The 18,044-nt window shown below is 39.5% G+C and overlaps 2 long non-coding RNA genes across 3 annotated transcripts; both read left to right on the plus strand.

Annotated features, from left to right (window-relative positions):
- The first annotated feature begins 4,267 nt into the window (after positions 1-4,267).
- Positions 4,268-5,900, plus strand: LOC309441151. Of its 2 annotated transcripts, none has more exons than XR_014184316.1 (3): positions 4,268-4,524; positions 5,502-5,559; positions 5,738-5,900. It is a non-coding gene; the product is annotated as an uncharacterized lncRNA (long non-coding RNA). The 2 variants fall into 2 exon arrangements; XR_014184317.1 differs by having other exon boundaries at positions 5,505-5,559.
- Positions 5,901-11,939: 6,039 nt separating this feature from the next.
- LOC309441782 lies at positions 11,940-13,716 on the plus strand. Its single transcript, XR_014184471.1, has 3 exons — positions 11,940-12,052; positions 12,156-12,405; positions 13,547-13,716. It is a non-coding gene; the product is annotated as an uncharacterized lncRNA (long non-coding RNA).
- The last annotated feature ends 4,328 nt before the right edge of the window (positions 13,717-18,044 follow it).

The raw sequence follows: 18,044 nt of genomic DNA on the forward strand, positions 1-18,044 counted from the left end.
TCAGCCTTAAGAGCCAGCACAGGATTTATCTGGCTCCGCTACTGCCCTACAGGCTAATACTGATTTTCCTGTCAAATGTCTCCTTTGCAAATATTCTTCCTTCCCAACTCTCCCAATGAAGATGGGAGTTTCAAAGTCTTTCTTATTCCATGGCAAAATAGTCAACAAAAGCTTTCCAAATGTCATACCTTTTCTACTTCTTTTTTTTTCTTTCCTTTTTTCCTTCTTGTTTGAGCAGCAGACACTAGTGCAACGCTGCCCCGAGTGTGAACAAGAGCTGAAAACTGAGCACGACTTGTGTACGTCAGGGATGCTGACTGGTAATAGGTGGATTTTTGAGGGCAATATTCCCAAGCAGAAGAAGAGAAACAGCTGTCTGTCCCCAAGGCTCATTGGGAATTAATCCAGCTCAAAGCTGGATTAACTTCTATGTAAAAAAAAAAAAAAAAAAATTAAAGAAATAAAAAGGCTACAAACTTGTATTCCACTGCCACATATGGCGATTATTTAGACTACAAATATCAGGCAGGGCTAGCTGGTTGGGTACTAGAGAGAGACTCATTTAAATCACTTATTTTTATCCTGCTGACAAAATGGGATGGGGGAGAAAAAGCATCTGTCACCCATCTGAGTTTGGAGTGAGACCGTGTTACACTGAGAAGTGCAGGAGGGTGCAGGAAAGTTGCTAATGAGTTACACCCTTGTGCTGAGCCACTGGTTATTGCTGCAACTGGTTAAAGTGGGAGGTGAAGACTCCGAGCTGGATCACAGGTAACCCTAAAGTACAGCTTGAACAGGAGCAAAATGCCTAAAATAAACCTCACTCCCACTGAGGGAACCCGTTTTGCACTTGGATGAATGTTGATTTACTGTGAGTTCATCTGCAAGCTGTTTGCAGGGACGGGTACATTGTAAATATTCAGATGCTTTGCAGGTACAGTTATTACCTATGGTACGGGCGCAATTTGAGTTAAAGATAACGGCTGCTACAGATGTGTGAACACTCATGGTGAAATCAAAATCACTGGATGAAGCTTTTGCTGTAAGTACAGACTTGGGTCAGGAGAGCAGTGTAGGGGAAAGGGACCTGGGGGTCCTGGGGACAGCAGGGTGACCATGAGCCAGCACTGGGCCCTTGTGGCCAGGAAGCCAATGGTACCTGGGGTGGGTTAGAAGGGGGTGGTCAGTAGGTCAGAGAGGTTCTCCTGCCCCTCTGCTCTGCCCTGGGGAGACCACACCTGGAATCTTGTGTCCAGTTGTGGCCCCTCAGTTCCAGCAGGACAGGGAACTGCTGGAGAGAGTCCAGCGCAGCCACCAAGATGCTGCAGGGAGTGGAGCATCTCCCGTGTGAGGAAAGGCTGAGGGAGCTGGGGCTCTGGAGCTGGACAAGAGGAGACTGAGGGGTGACTCATTAATGTTTACAGATGTATAAATGGTGAGTGTCAGGAGGATGGAGCCAGGCTCTTCTCGGTGGCAACCAATGATAGGACAAGGGGTAATGGGTACAAACTGGAACACAGGACGTTCCACTTAAATTTGAGAAGAAACTTGTTCCCAGTGAGGGTGCCAGAGCCTGGCCCAGGCTGCCCAGGGGGGTTGTGGAGTCTCCTTCTCTGCAGACATTCCAACCCGCCTGGACACCTTCCTGTGTAACCTCATCTGGGTGTTCCTGCTCCATGGGGGGATTGCACTGGGTGAGCTTTCCAGGTCCCTTCCAATTCCTGACATTGTGGGATTCTGTGAGGAGGGGAAAGAAGTTTTATTAATGCTCTCCCAAGGAACGGGGTGTATTTTCCAACATCCCTCCTTCATGGAGGTGGTAGAGATGCTCCTTCCTGGGGTTCACTTTTCCATCCATCTCTACTTCATTCTGTTAACTGTGGAAGAAAAAAAAATGCACGTTTTCTTTTCTTTTTTCTTTTCCCCTTTCAGCGGGGCATTCAGTGGTCACGTATCTGCCATAGGAAGAGAAGTCACGGTGGTGTTTCATTCATTCTTGGTTTACATGTTCACACACCAGAAATCCATTTCTTTTCCCCCATGCAAAATCAGTAGAGTTTGTAATAAGTAAAAAAAATCCAGAACACAGTCGGTCATATCAGACTAATTTTCAACCTCTACCTGCCTGTGCTCAGCCGAAACCCCAGGCAGCTCCGCTATGGGTTCGTACACTTTGGTGGGCATTATTTTTACTCAAAATACCAATATCTGCCATAGAGCAACTGTTTCCCTAATAGACCCCAGAATTTTTTTGAGGGTTCTCCTCTCGCTGACCCATCCTAATAGAAAGAGCCAGAAAGAATTAAAAGATACCCTACTCTCGCCACCTTTTAAAGGTGATTCTTAGTATGCGGTTTTGAATTTCTCTGGTTTCACACATTGCTGGTTATGTTGCCTATTATAAAGGATTCAGTAAGACACACTTTCTCCCAGTGGTATTTTATTTTGACACATCTCAAATGAAAATACAGCTCATTATTTTTATACAGAATTCAAATATGTTGTCACCTGGTTTTCATGCATTAAAATACGATTCATTTTTACTATAGGTATATGAAAAAGCAGAATGAGACTGTAATGAGTAATTTATTTATGTATTTTGGGTCATCCAAAAATGGGGTAAATGTCAGGCCTTGTCTACTTTTAAAATCTCTTTGTGTTCAGAATGCAAGTGCTTTCTTGTCTGGTCCTGTTGTAATCTTTATCTTCACGGTTTGGCTCTCAAGAGGCATATTTAAATTGTCATAAATGTAGTAAAACTTTACAGGGAAAAACATTGAGAGACCTTGTTTATTTGAGTTTTTAAAATATTATTTATCATATCCTGTAAAATATCCTGTACCAACCCTCTAGGGACAGGCCAGCCTTTTCAAATCAGTTATAAGCTAAAACCTTGTACAGGATGCAAATTAGGAGCTTGATTAAAAGGGAACTAGTGTTAAGACTGTTTATGGTGAAGTTTCTGTAGGCACAGCAGCAATTAATGTGGGGCCAGCTAAGCAAATCTGTTGTGAACATTTTTGCTGTTTTACTTTCTGCAATATATACACATAAAGCAAGAAATTTTGGCCCAGGTGGGTGTGCCAGTCTGTTGAGATTACCTGATTCAGAAGGTGTTTTAAATTATGGAAACCTCAAGCCATCAATACGTCTCAAAACGTCTCTGGCACATTGAATTTTTTTTTTCCAAAGAATATATATTTTTTGCGAGGTTTCAACAGTATCCAATCCACATCTGAGAAAAGAGTCTGTTTAAGCTTTCGATTAACCAGGGCCAACATTGGAGAGGTGGCCTCTGATCTGCAAGCTTAAATTTCAGTCTTGGAACAGGCTGCAGAGGCTGGATTTAAAGTTTGATTTTTGTTTCATTTGCAGTAGAACGGAAGAGCTGGCAAGCTTAGACACTGCCAGTGCTTTGTGGAAGCCGACATATGAATTTGTTCTACAAATGTGCCAAGGACACACTGATCCAACAGTTAGATCACTTCCAGAAGACACAGAGTTAGATCTCCGAGCTTACTTCCAATTCTTTCTCACTACTACCCATTAAAGGAAAAATTCTGCATAAAGCAAACCAGGTAATTAATTACAGCACTGAGTGATATTCCAAGAAGAGCTCCCATATTCAAATGTAAAAAAATAAATAAACAAATAGACTAAAATATCCCAATCCTTCAAACAAAGAAGGTCACACTCTTCTTTGGGGACTTGAGGTGGCAGATGGATTATGGGTTTGCCAATGAAGGTGGGACAGAAGTAACTGAGATGAGGTTTGGTTCCAGGAGGGCAGAGAAGGAGTGTCCGTGGGAAGGATGGAAGGGACAACGGGGGGACAGAGCTAAGTGAGCACCTTAACTTCACCTGAGAATAGGTAAGGTAGAAAACCTCTTGAGCATTGTGGTGGGTAACTCACACAGATTTATTGCATGGAAGAACCGTTTTAGCTCTGATGTCTTGTTTGTATCTCTAAAAAAAAAGGCTTAATGCTTATGTACCACAACACTCAGTTCCTTTTCTGCACTTTTACTGAAGACACCAACTTTATGGTCTGGTTTCTTAACTCTGATTCTATTCCTGAATCTAACCTGTTGATAGCAAAATATATTGGAAAAAAGAGATCCCGAGGAAAAACACCATAATAAAGGAAATCTAACAATAGTAATGAAATATACCAATAACAGTGATGTGATATCATTTGTTCTTTATTTCTGAATGGATCAGAGGATGCCTGCCTGTCACTGCAAAAGGAAAAGGGTACGAGAATGAACACTGCCAGAAAAAAATACATTGAAAAATTTCTCCTTCTCTGGGATGAATACAGCGGAGTAAAGTGTTCCTGCAAAAAATGAATGATGTGATGATTTTAAATACAGTGTGAGAATGAAAGAAATACGAGCTGTGGAGAGAAACAAAGAGGAAAGCTACAATGCACTCAGCTGGGACGGTGCTTCACATGGCAACAGTTAGAGAGGTGGAGGAAAAAAGAGACCTGCTGTGTTCCGAGCCATTAACATCAGCCATGTCGTAAGTTTTCCTAAAGTGCCATTCATGTCCTGTCCTGTGAGGAACTGAATGAAAGGTATCCTTTAGACATGAAGGGATAACACTCTTGTCCTCATTCATCAGCTCCTTCCTTTTCCTGGTAATGCTTTTCCAGCCCAGTCCCTGTTGTATTTTTCCCTTCCTTCTTTATCATCCACATGACACTACAAATTGTTATAGTCTTCTTATTACGGATTGTTCTATTGCACAATATAGACTTTTCATCAAATCCTATGGTGTTCCTCAAACCTACAATGATACATTCTTCGCTTTCACTCTTTTTTCCTCATACCATGGCAGGTCCAGCTTGCATTTGACATAGCCAGTCTGTGCAATCCTTGTTGCTGGAGAAAAGCTTTGAGTTTATTGACTTGTAGTCCCTTGGTGTTTCATAGCTAATTACACTTTCTTCTGGTTCCTGGTTACTCGTAATGCAGTGGACATTCCACTTTGCATTGTCCCCCACAAATTGGAAAGCCATCTCTCTATGAATGACCAAAGTTTTAATATCACCATAACTAGAGAATAAATTTCCTTTCCCTTAAGCACTTTGTGGAGTAGGATGCTATGAGTTTTCAATTTCAATGTAAGGACAAATCCATGATAGGTTGAATAATGCCAATACCTACTGTTAAGCATTATTTTGCACTGTATGTATTATTTGGATGTATAAGCAACATCTAAACTTATGTGGGTTACGTCATCATTGTAAAATGGGTCTAGGAGTTCTTGGGTTCAGGATCCAGCAGATCAAAGGGGGCTGATGCCATCATAGCACCTACTGCATCCTTAGCCTATAGGGGATCCTATAGGGTCCTTCTTGGCCACCTCTGCATAAGCTTTTGGGGTCATGTTTGCAGGATGGGGTGTTGGTTTTGTGCTTAAATTGTTAAGTAGATGAGCTAGGCTCTGCTGAGCACCAGCCGAGTGGATTTTCTCCTATCTCTTCTTTTTTCAAGTAGGCATGGAGAAAGAATGGCTGGAAGCTGGCCTGCTGCTGGGAGCTCAGGGGACAAGGTAACCATTTTCTTACCATCACCTTATAGCCTCTCTTTCCAAGGACAACAAAAAGCAACAGAAGTGGTAGAGAAGATGAACAATTTTCCCTTCCTTCATGTAAATTCATTTCTTTTTTTTTTTTTTCTTCCCTTTCTTTTACATTTGCAAATGTTTTGAAAATTCATCATCTTCCCAGGTTGATGGCAAGACCCTTGTGACCCAGCTGTGAGTCATGATTCCCAGCTGGGTGCCTCTGAAGAGAGACAAGAAGCTCGGATGTGCCCCCGATCTCCCAGCAGCACGGGCCAGGAACATCTGTCTGCTCCTTCTTTCTCTGCAGATGGTCCCAAGGAGGAGGGAAGCAGGCAAGTAGGAATATGAAAGGCAAAGAATCAACTGGCCGGGTTATACTAGCCAACTTAAATAATTCTTCTTGGCTAATTCTTCTTGGCTGTGGAAACAGCCTTCCCATCCAAATTTGCCTTTTTTTTTTTACTTTCATTTAAAAAAAAAAAAAAATATATATATATATATATATATATATTTTTTTTCCCCCAAACAGGAAAAGTTTATTTCCACTTTTGGGCAGGTTCCTTGGCCAAGGGCCAGTTCTCCCCATTGCCTCTCATGTGCCACTTCCCGGCGCCCCCCAACTGACCTTACAAAGTGCTTTAGGGGACCCAGCTTTCCTGAATAGCAAAATCATAATATGAAGATCAAGCTCGGCTTATTACATATATAATCATAAAAACATTATTCTTCCACTGTTGCCTGTGCCCAGCTTCCTGCCCTACTGCTCTGAGTGCCTCAGCGCTGTCTATAGCTGTTGAGCTGAAGCACCCGAGGATGCTCTGAAGCAGGAATTGAATCTGCAGGATGGTTTTTCCAGACACATTCTTTCTCACCCTCCACAAGATAGTTGATATTCTTCCGGATTTCACTGTTATTATTTGGGTTGCTCTACTTGAGAGCGAAGTGTAGATGAATACCTTGTTCAGCCTCTTCAATCCACTCTAGTTCTATTTTAGCTTGAGAAGCCTGTGCTGCTTCGATGGATGGATGCAGTTCATGCCAACAGCTCAGTCTTTCTGTAAAGTTAAAAATCTCAGGCTGAAAAAATAAATAGAAGTTAAAGCTGCATGATGGGGAGCTGAGTCCTGCAGTCAGGTTCAGGTGATTAAAAAGTGGGTATCTTGATGGGAACTTTCATTCAGAGGAGAAGTGATGAGGTTCACGTAAGCAAAGTAATAAAACAAAGGATGCATAATGATTCAGGAAATCCCACCCACCTTAACAGTTAAACAGACATTCAAAGTCTGAAGCCTGAACTCTCTGCAAAGCCAGTAAGGAAAAGTATGTGATCTTGTTAGTGGGTGTGGGGGAACACTTTTTATTCTGATATAAAATTCATTTTTACTCATTTTTAATGCTCCATACAGTATTTTGAGGCATACACAATTAACAAAAATCTGATTTTTTTTTTTATTCAGGACAAAACAATATTTTCCATAAAAAAGTTTCCATTTTAAATCTGTAAAGTAGAAAATACTTTGAACTCCAACAAATTTTGCAATTAATGTAATTTTGCACAATTTTTTACATAGCCTTAATGACTGACTGCAAGTCTTCTGTCCAAACCCATATAAACGTATTCCCTGTGCCATCCTGTTGCTGTGGAGCAAGTCAAGGGGAAGTGTCATCTACAAGATACGAACAATGAAGGGAGCACCTTGCCACAAAGTCAACTACCCATTTGGAGCGGCCATCGTAAGTGCTTAGGAGCCAGATGTTGGATTTGTGATATTGTGATAATCTAAGGGGAAGCTTGAAATTTATTTATTTATTTATTCTTATTATCTTTTCTTTGTTGTTGTTGGCTTTCTAAGGATTAAGTAGGGTATTTTCAATGTAGTTGAAAGAAGAAAGCTACATCCCCAAAATCCGAATGTTCCTGTTTCCTGTTTGGTTCAAACTCAACCATTTCTCTGTGGATGAAACGTGAAACGGAAAGCCCACTGTGAACCTCAGAATACCCGATTTCAGGTAAAGTACCACTTCAGCTGATCTTTCACAAAATACGCATGCACCTTTTCATCTGTTTCAGCCATGAAACCTATGATGTCTACTTTTTCTTGGCATAGTAATAATTCAATAATTCGATAAGTAAAATTCAGACAACCGCAGCGTAGAAAATGCATTATAGATTCTTTTTTAATATCTTATATCACATGTCTAAACCTGGTTCTGGTGTCCAATGACCAAAACTCCTGCTGACTCGTCACTGGTCTATGTAGATTGAACATGCTCCTCCCTGTGTGTGTCCTTCTCCCCAGTGCCAAAACAAACCCTTCCCCTCTGTATTTTCCTGGTAGTGCAGAGGCCAGGGACTGACAGCCTTTCTGTCAACCCTAAAATCCTCTGTTCCAGTAGGGGAAAATGAAAATAATTGAGAAAACTTCTCATTCAGTTGGGTTGCCAAGCTGGCATCCCAGCAGCCCAAATTCTCTGGGTAAACATGGGCAGAAATGGAGGACAGGAAAAGCTTTGCAAAAATAGTATTATTACAGAATATCTTTATAATACACGTGTTTTACTTAAAGTAATATTTTATAACTGTATCAGCCACTGTACTCACCCAGCAACGTTTGTTATTTATCTGGTTGGACATACTAATTTACTTTTATCATAATACTTGAGAAGTAATTGTCTTACCTCTCTCAGGACATGCTACAGGGTTTATTCTCCCCTTGCTGTCTCAGTAGTTTTACTCATAAATCCTCATGCATTGAGAGCAGAATAGACTTTATACGCCTAGCTATTTCTTATGGTTTCTAAGCTATTATCCCCAAATCCTAATTAACCATTATTAAAAATAATGTGGTCTTTCTAGAGTGTGAGATATAGCAACATGATAAGATACGATGTGAAAGTACCAAGAATCGTATAATGTAATTTTGCAGCTTTACTTTTTCTCTTTTATTAGAGATTTCTAACATAATGCTGCATTTTCATTCAAAGTGACAAGATTCAGTGGTATATATGTTACAAACTGCCAGAACAGAGTCATTGGATTTAGTTTTCTAATAATCAAACCACCGTATAACATGCCTGTACATGTCAGAAACTGAAGAAAGCAAATTTATACACAACAACGTGTATTTTGTGGATAGTGATAACCCACCCAAATCTAATTTAATCAAATATTTAAAGAGGTAATAATTAATTTTTAAAGAATTGAAGTGAACCGTAACTAGGAAGAAATGTTATTGTTTATTTTTAATGCCAGAACAGTATTCCTGATGCATTTTTAATATTTCATTAAGGCAGGAACTTTCATACTATATTTTCTGAAGTTTTTCTCTCTCACTGCTACTTTTTTTTGCTCCTGAACGAAGGTGAAATATAGTAGGAAAAGGTAAAGCTTGAACTGAGACATTCTTTGAGGATCTTTTGTCATAACTAATTAAACACAACCAGAAGTATTTTTAAACAAGCTAAGACTCAGCACCTGGTTGGGAGCTAAGCAAGTGCTTCTTCTTTAAGTCAGTGAATGTGTCCTTTGCATCAAATACTACTTTCCATCCTCTCTTTTGAGCTATTATTTATCATTCCTACTTTTTTTTTTTAGGTGAGATATTTGCAAGAAAGGTTTTTAAAGCCCACCGCTCCCTGTGCCTTTCAAACCTGCTTACCCCTCTGTCTTGGTCTTTTGTTTTTTTGATGAAGTGTCTCTCACATTTTGAGCCTTTTTATACTCCAAACTGTGGAAGGCTGTTTATTGCACTCTGGCTCCAGCCCTAGTTAAAGGTGTGAACTACCAAAGTGGAAGGGGGCACATGCACATTAACACCGCTTCGGAAAACATCGCTTGACAGATGGATGCATGTTAAATGGATGTTTGAAGAAAGGTGTTTGCAATAAGAAAAAAAATATCTCGGGTATGGCATCAGAGCAAGACCACACACAATTTTCCAGCTTTATTTTTGTAATAGACAAGGGTCAAGCTTGTTATAGTCCCTGTGCTTTTCATTGTCACGTAGTTTTCTCTGTTACTTTAAACTTTGAAGTATCGGGGTTCAAATGCCGTCTATAAATAGGTTTATATGAATGCATGCATACACACGTACCTACTTGATATTTCATGGTAATATTTAATATATTGATATTTTGCCAGGGGTTTCCACTGGAGTGTGAGGATCTCAGAAATGGTGGTATATACTGTCAGTTCATTCAGTGAATGGAAATCAACACGGTCCAAGGTGAAGTTGAGTTTCTCCAGTTCCAGTTGCCAGTTCTGGACCTTGAGGGGGATAACAGAGGTGCTCTGAACATCACCCACCTGGACAGCTGGGAACTTGATGTGCAGATCTTCCCTTGCTCGTGAAAAATCTGCCTCTGCACAACTCTAGGTGCTGAAGTGTTTAAATCTGGGTTGAGAATACGTGTCCAAGATTAGGTACAGCCAAGTTCAATGGAAATAACCATCTGGGATTTCCTTGGCACTCTGTCGCTTTTTTCATTTCTTTCCATTTTTTTTTTTTGTTGTTGTTGTAAAACACTTGCTACCTGTAGATTTTTCTTTCCCATTTCTAGACTTCACCTAGTCCAGCGTGCAAGGAGCCAAACGGGGTGTGTGGTGTGGCAGGGAAGAGGAGCTTTACACAAAATCTCTCCTTATTTGATACTAAGTTGATGGAACACATGGCTGTTCCCTGGAGAGATAATAGACTTTCCCAGGCAGAACATTGTCTTGTCTATATTTTTGAACTTTTCCCAAAATACTTCTGGCTCAACCATGTCCAGCCTAGGCAGGGAAATAGTGCATCCCCTGCCTTAGCTGAATTGTTCTTTATGTATGTTTTTGTTTGTTTGTGGGGTTTTGTTGTTCTTGAGCTCATAATTGCTATTTCTATTTGCTTCTTTGCATTTGCAGATATCTGGTCCAGAAATCCATCTATCTGAGGTTATCAAGAGAAAAAAAAAAGAAATACATGAATAAGAGCTATCCACGGTTTACAATTTATAGATTCAAATTTGTTTATAGGAATTTGCAAATTTAAAAGGATATGTGAGAAGACCTTGCAGGCAAAGAACGCACCGAAACTGTCAGGTAATTTATATGCTGTAACTTGTTTGCTCAGCTTTATGGAGACCTCCTTAAAAGTGGTTCTTGTGCTAGACAATAGGTTGTTTATAGCTTCTTAAAATGTCCTGACTCGATGGAAAAGAGGGCAAATTCCTCCTTCACAAATAACATTTGACTTTGAAAGGAGTATTTAGAGCCACAAAACTGGAGTATGAACATTCACACCCACTGTACAAATGGTTTAAAAATCCCGTCCTCTCCCTCAGGCCCAGCTCCAGTAAGCACTTACACACATGCTTAACTTTATGCACACGAGTAATCCCATTGATTTAATGGGATTATTCCCATATGTGTAGTTACACACACATAAGTGTTTGCAGGATTGGGGTCTATTTCTCTCGCAATGATTTGAAACCTATGGAAGAAAATACTGTATGCAAGTTAGATATTATTTAATGGCCACACATTAAGCCTGAATATTTCTGCTGAAATCAATGGGGCTGTGCCAGTTAGTACTGGCTGAGAAACTGCCCTCTTTTGTGTAGAGTGTGCACTCTCTAGATGCAACACATTTGAGGATATAACAGCATAAAAAAGGGAATGGAAAGATAATTAGTAGTAAAAATATCAAAAAAGAAAATTTGCCATGTCTAGAGGATGCTGTATTCCAAATCTTAATTTATAACTTGACTTGCATGTAGAAATTATTCAGCTATGTGCAAGATATGCTCCTCACTATCATAATTTGTAGCTATTTCAGTGATGTAGAAAATGTTTACCTTTTAAATGTGTAAATAGAGAAATCTATATATGCAAATATATAGGAGAAAACTATTTCTAAGCGTCAGAAAACTATTCATATATAAAAATATGGATGCTTGCATGCATGCAAACTTGCATGCACCGGATGAGCACTCCAAAAAGTATAAAATCCAACCAACTTTGGTAAAAATAACTGAACTTAGACTTGGATAGTTTTAATTTGCAATTCTGCAGCCAAGATATTTTTTAAAAATTTAAGGCAAGTAACCATCTGCCATAAATGATAGAAATGGCATATAAATAAAATAGTACTTGTAGTATTCTGATGGAAATTTCATGCCAAATGTATCCACAGCCATGGAAGCAGGAACGCTTTCAGATGTCAGGAACAAAAGCAGACAAAAGGAGTTGGTTTGGCCAGGATGTGTTTTGCTGTGTATGGTGTATCTTGTTGGCTGCCCTGAATAACAACATTATTAAGCAATTTGGGCTGGAACATCATTATGCCCCATGAAGAATTTAAGGAAGATCTTGACTTGAGCGTGTTGCAAGAGGAGTCATGCTGTGCCATTTGGTACAAAACTATCATCATTCTTATGCCACTGGCACACTCGAACACCAAGTGGGATATGCTGGGCATCAATGTTCAAGTTTTTATATAAGGTAACAGCTGCTTTGGTCAGGCAGTTAATTAAATGTGTTAATTTTCCATACAACCAACAGTAGTGACAAGAGATCAGAGTGGGATTTTTTTATGACATTTCAGGGTTCCCTTATGTGATCACGACAGTTGAGTGCTCCCCACATCATCTTTCACATCCCTTCGCTGAGTGATGCTGCCTTTCCCCTTTGGAAACGGCTTCAGGTTTTGATTCTACAAACAGCGCAATGGTTAATGCTTTGGTACCATGTACCGAATGTTGCCAGTTGACCCAACTCCAGTCTTGGAAAGCTGTTTGGAAAGCATCCTGCACTGATGTTGGTTTAGTCAGAAGATGCAGCAATTAATTTACAAGGTAAAAGTATTCCTTATTTTCTCTCTCCTATCTTATATTCCTTATTAGAAATGTTTAATGAGCAGATCTGTAGAATGGAAACAAAATTGGATGATAATTTTTAATAGCTAACGTATTCTTCAGATAAAGAATTACAGAAAATTATTTCCTTGTTCTTGATAGTTTGGTTTGTTGTACAACATTGCAAGATGACAAATTCAGCCTTTTCTGTACATTGTCAGTTTCATAACATGAAAATAACTCAAATGCATCCAGAAAGAGAAGGTAAATGGGGAAGATTCATGAAAAGGACTAGAAGAACATATTTAGAAATAATGGACTGATGAATGTGCTGATTAAATAATAGAAATGAACTAGTTTCCTCCCCACCAAAAGGATAATACAGTGTGAAGAAATGTGGAAGAAATGTAGAACACCAAGTTAGGCATGTACGAGCTGACCAAAAATGAGTCACACTCCCACGCATCTGGCTCACAATTTGGAATATTTGGTTTTGGTTGATTAGGTAGCCATTAAAAGTATATGGTAAGCTTTGTCTGAATTTGATCTGTCACTTTTTTTTGATGGTTGACAATGATTTTATGACATATGTCACATCGTGTCACATCATTCAAAACACATTAAGTTGTGCTCCATCCCATCACATCTGAAGGCAACAATGCTATTCAACATGACGTGACATGACGAGATATAACACAACTCAACAGCTGAAAAAAATACAAGGAAAGTTTTGTAGGTGTGACACAGAACCTAGAAATTACATTGTAATGAATATTAGGAAGATCCCAAGAGCAAAGTTTCCAAAACGAGTCATTGACTTACTTATGTCTTCATGAAGATAGGCTCTGAGTTACTCAGTGTAGAGAGGCAGTCAGTAAATACTATAATAGTGATAGTACTCTGTCATTAGACTTGGTGATAAAAGTGAGTTCTTCAAGAGAAACTTGCTGGAACAATGAGTCCTATGCCTGAAACGACAAGACTGGAACTGTCTCTGACCTTATGTGTCTTAGAGTATTTAAGATATCTCAAACCTCAGGAGATGTCTCAAGCAGAAACCATTGCGTGTGGTCTTCTAACACATTTAAAGATGACTGCAATCATTATGAGCTCTGCTTTTATTTATTCTTATCCATTGCAGTGAAGTCATGCCTATTCGTACTCACAAAGGAACTTCCACTAGATTGTCGATGGGATTATCTATATTGAAACGCAGCACCTAAGCACAAAACTGTGAAGTCACTGGAGCAGCTGAAGCTTTCACTGGAAGATCCCAAATTCCTTCACCATCAGGACAGCACCATACACGTTTTTCAGGTAAATTAAAGTTCTCTAGTCAGATGCTTAATCAAATACCATATGCTTGCTAATGATGATACTGAAATCCTTCCTTACCTGACTGACCAAAAGAACTGATGTGAATTTAAGTCTCCCACCTGAATTGAAGGCACCACCTTTTAGCCGTGTTTCTAACCACTGGACATTAGGGCCACCAGAATGACATTTTTTTATTAGCAAGTCCTGATATGATGTTCAAAAGACTGCTTGTAGCTCTGAAGCCAGACAGATGAAATTAGTTTTCTGAACTTACGCACCACCCTCTTTTCAGAATTTCCTGTTAATTAGCTTATTTGCTGTTATTCTTAAGGCCCAATTTTCTCTGTTAATTGTCTTGGAAGACATTCTTGATATCTGGAGTTTCCATTATATGCTAGGGCAGCTGAGAAATGAGCTGAGTAACACCCACCCCACTTTCATTGGGGACATTTTCCCACCAAAAAAAAAACCACTGCAGTTCTCTTTCTTTTCAAAAACGTCGTTAGGTAATTTACAGACTGACTATCTTGAGATTCTTCCACCTTTCCTGCATAAACTGAAGAGAAACTTGTGTAAATTCTCATTTTATTACCACACCTGTTAGAAATCACTGTTACAACTTAAGGTGTAAAAAATGTGGCTGCGCTATACCTAGTAAGAAATATATACGTACCAACTTCAATGTAAGTGCATCACTACTGCTATAAAACAGACACAACTACTTTGGTGACATTCACTCTTACTGTACGTTGACAAGTTCCCATTTAATTTACTACATATGGTTCTACGTCTCCATAGCTACTCTTGTGAATTCATTATTCATTAAATAAGTGATGAATTTACTCAAATATTGCAGCCACATGGCCGACACAAATGCATTCTAATATTATTAACACGTTGCCAACTTGCAACTCTTCGAAGTCTGAGTAAATGTTTTGACAAGAAGAGGCAGCAAGAACAAATAAGTAGTAGCAGCCTAGATGAAGTTCAGCCATAGTTCTAACAGCTTTAAAGTCTTAACAGTGTTTTCGCTGGGGCAGTACCAGATAAATTGCTCTTATGTGTGCATACAAGAGACTAAAATTCCTTTGAAAGTTTATAATTTCTCATGGGAAAACACAACATAAAAGTTACTTTTACTCATAGAAAAACAACACCATATTTTCCTGTCAACCTTTGCTGTTGGGAATTTCAAACTTTTTGCATTTTTTCCCTGTGATTCTTTGGCGACCCAAGGGACAGGCGTTTACAACATAATTTACTTTTGGCGTGTCTCTGTAAATCATTGTAATACTTTCTATGGCTAGTGAAAGAAAAAGCAGCACTCTCAAGCTGGACTGACAAACCACTTTTCCAAGCCTTCAATAGTGAAGCAGAAAGTGCCCCATTTCAGAAGGGCAGCACTGACACGGAAAGATATGCAAAATAGATGTATTTTACACTGGCTTAAATAGAATGTTTGTATTTAGAGGTCGTAAGATTTATTGGAAAATATTTCTTGAACTGTATTTATTTACTCGCAGTAAAACATGCAGAACATGTGGAGCTTAAAGCGTGTCTTGGTGTCAGGCTTATGGGTGCAAAGTGAAAACCACTGACATTTCATTTTTGGAGAAGGCAGTATTTTCTTTCTTACTGTTTTTAAGGCCTGTTGTTTTCACTGTTGTTGTAAGGCTTAACGGTGTTGTCTCGGATTAGGTACTATAAGCCTAGCCTGCCATAAAAAGGCTGGAAACCTGTAGAGCCTTTCAGCCTCACTTTTTGAGACTGCTGCTAATATCAAGGCTCATTCAGTTTTACATTAGAACTTGATGACTTGCACATTGGTTGAACCTTCACCTTTTACAACCTTAATGGGGATTTATTAGCTATTTCACAGTGTGTAAATTTGAATCTAGGTCAGATGAGGAAGAAAAATAGGGCAAATCTGGGACTTAAGTATAACCTGCATATAATATATCAGGACAAAAAAAAAAAAGGTGCAAAATTAAACAGATGATTAAAAGTGTCTAGAGCAGTCAGAGTCTGAAAAAAGAGCTTGATAAATTAGGGGTGCATGTAGAATTTTTTTTTGAGTTCATTCTCAGGTGACCGGTGAAAGTCTGGTTTCCACACAAATTCAGCAGATTAAGGAGTTAAAATAGCTTGTTAACCTGTTTCTGCTAACTGCTCGCGAGAGGAAATGTAACACAGGTGTGTTTGATATTCACAAGATTAAAGCTTTTGTCTACCATCAAATGTTCACCACATTAAAGCTGTTTTAATGAGGTATTGGAAGATAATGAATGTAAGCCTCTAATTCACTGCAGAAGAGACAGCCTGACCCTGTGGTGACCCTGCTGCAGCCAGGTATCTAAACCAACATATTAGTCACACTTGGACCGTAAGATGTGTGCGTAATGAAATAGCCACTACCTGCTGCCGCTCTCATCCGCTAAAAATATATCTGGTTCAGGTGTCTGAACTTTTTTTGCTCGGTACTCTGGAAGTTTGATGTCAGATATTCCCTGGGTGATGGAACCCAACCCTTACCAACTCTTTCAGAGGGTCAGACAACACAACTGCCATGAGAAGGAAGGATTTTTACGGTGTGTGTGCATAGGGAATGGGTAGCGGGAAGAAAAAAAGGGTACAAATTAATGTTACAGCTCGGTTATCATTCATCCTGATACTCAGCGATGTTCAGAAAGTCAATAGCCAGAGTGAATAAAGGTTGGAAAGGTCGTTCTGGTTCATCTAGTTTTGTAGCTGCTTTTCCACAGATCCACCCTCCCCCCTAAGATAAGGTACACTGCCTGTTTAGTTATTCTTAATAGAATAAGCTCCAAATAAAAATAAAATAAAGATCTTGAAAGGTTCTCCAAACCAGATTTATTTTGGCATGCATATGCAGGAAACTATGTACTGTAGCAAGTTTTAAATACTGTATTTGGACACTAATTCTCAACTGCCGTCATCAGTTTGCTGACAGCCATCTGCTTGGACCCTGCTCCTTCCTCCCGTTCAGCACCGTTAAAGTAAAATATTGACAGAAACAACTTCTGCAGCAAAAGTGGAAAAGTTAATAACATAACTGAAGTCATACAGGATTTTTCTCTAATGTTCTGGCGCTCTCCTACAATTTTGTTTTACTCATGCCTTAATTTAGAAGTGTCCCACCCGGCTTAAAAATAGGAGGTTGTGTAGCCGGCTATCTTTAAATGACGCAGGTTACGGAGGAGAAATCTATAGCCATAAGCACCTACCGGATAGCTCATCAGCCTTAGCACTAATGAGCAGCACGTGTGCTCCTGGAGAAGCTGACACATCGAGGTGTGTTGTCAGAGCTGGGAGAAGAAGCCATCACAGTAAGGTTGTCACTGCGGCAGAGTGATGTAATTCTGATTTACCTGCAGAAACATTTTGGACAGTGAAACAGCCCGTGCAACCCCTCGCTCAGCGCTCTCAGGGCTGCCTTGGCACTTCCAGAAAGCCCCTGAGCTTTCAGTACATGGCTTGTGATGTTCCCCACCTTAATGAGTCTGAGCTGCTCCGGTTCAGCACAGAGCAAGCGCTACCTTCAGCTCTTTGCATGGAATGTCATTAAAGCTCTTGCACAGGTCACAGGGCAATGCACAATAGAAGACCTTCCCACTAATTATTTCAAAAAGAAAAGCGAAGTTGTGCTCATGTACACACACACAACCAGATATACATTAATATAAATAATTTATTTATCATACCCATTTATAATACATGAATCTTTTCTATTTTATGGTGATATCATAGCTGTTGGTAGATTTACATCTCTTATTAAATTCCCCACACAACAAAACACAATACTACGGAAATATATAGCCCTACAAACTGATTCAAGACTTCTAATCCAAGTGGTCTTACTGTCTGCAATATTCTTTTCTAAATTGTGCCATTACGTCCCACAAATTGACTTGCAATGAAAGGTAATTTCTTTTTATTCTCTCACAGCTTTGTGGGAGAAAGGAAGAAAGAATGTATCCCATAAAGAACAACACCGCAGTTTTCAGGCTGAACTCTCTAACATACACATCAAACCTGCAGTCAGCCCTGTGAGAAGATGGGTATGTTTACTAGGTTGAAGAGATCAGCCGTGGATTTAGTGCAGAAAGCAAAGCCTTTGGGCAAATGAAAAAAAAATTCTAAAAAGTCTAGTTTCCAAGCAGAAAATTTGACTAGCGATGCAGAGAGCACAGCAGAGGCTAAAAACTGTTTGCGTGCGAAGACAACGCCTCATTGTCAAACCCAATGCTTGAAAATAATAGGCACATCATTACAATTCTTTTTTTGAGAAATGGTTTCAATAT

Source organism: Streptopelia decaocto, assembly GCF_964273445.1.
Source record: "Streptopelia decaocto genome assembly, chromosome: 6".
Lineage (NCBI taxonomy): Eukaryota > Metazoa > Chordata > Aves > Columbiformes > Columbidae > Streptopelia > Streptopelia decaocto.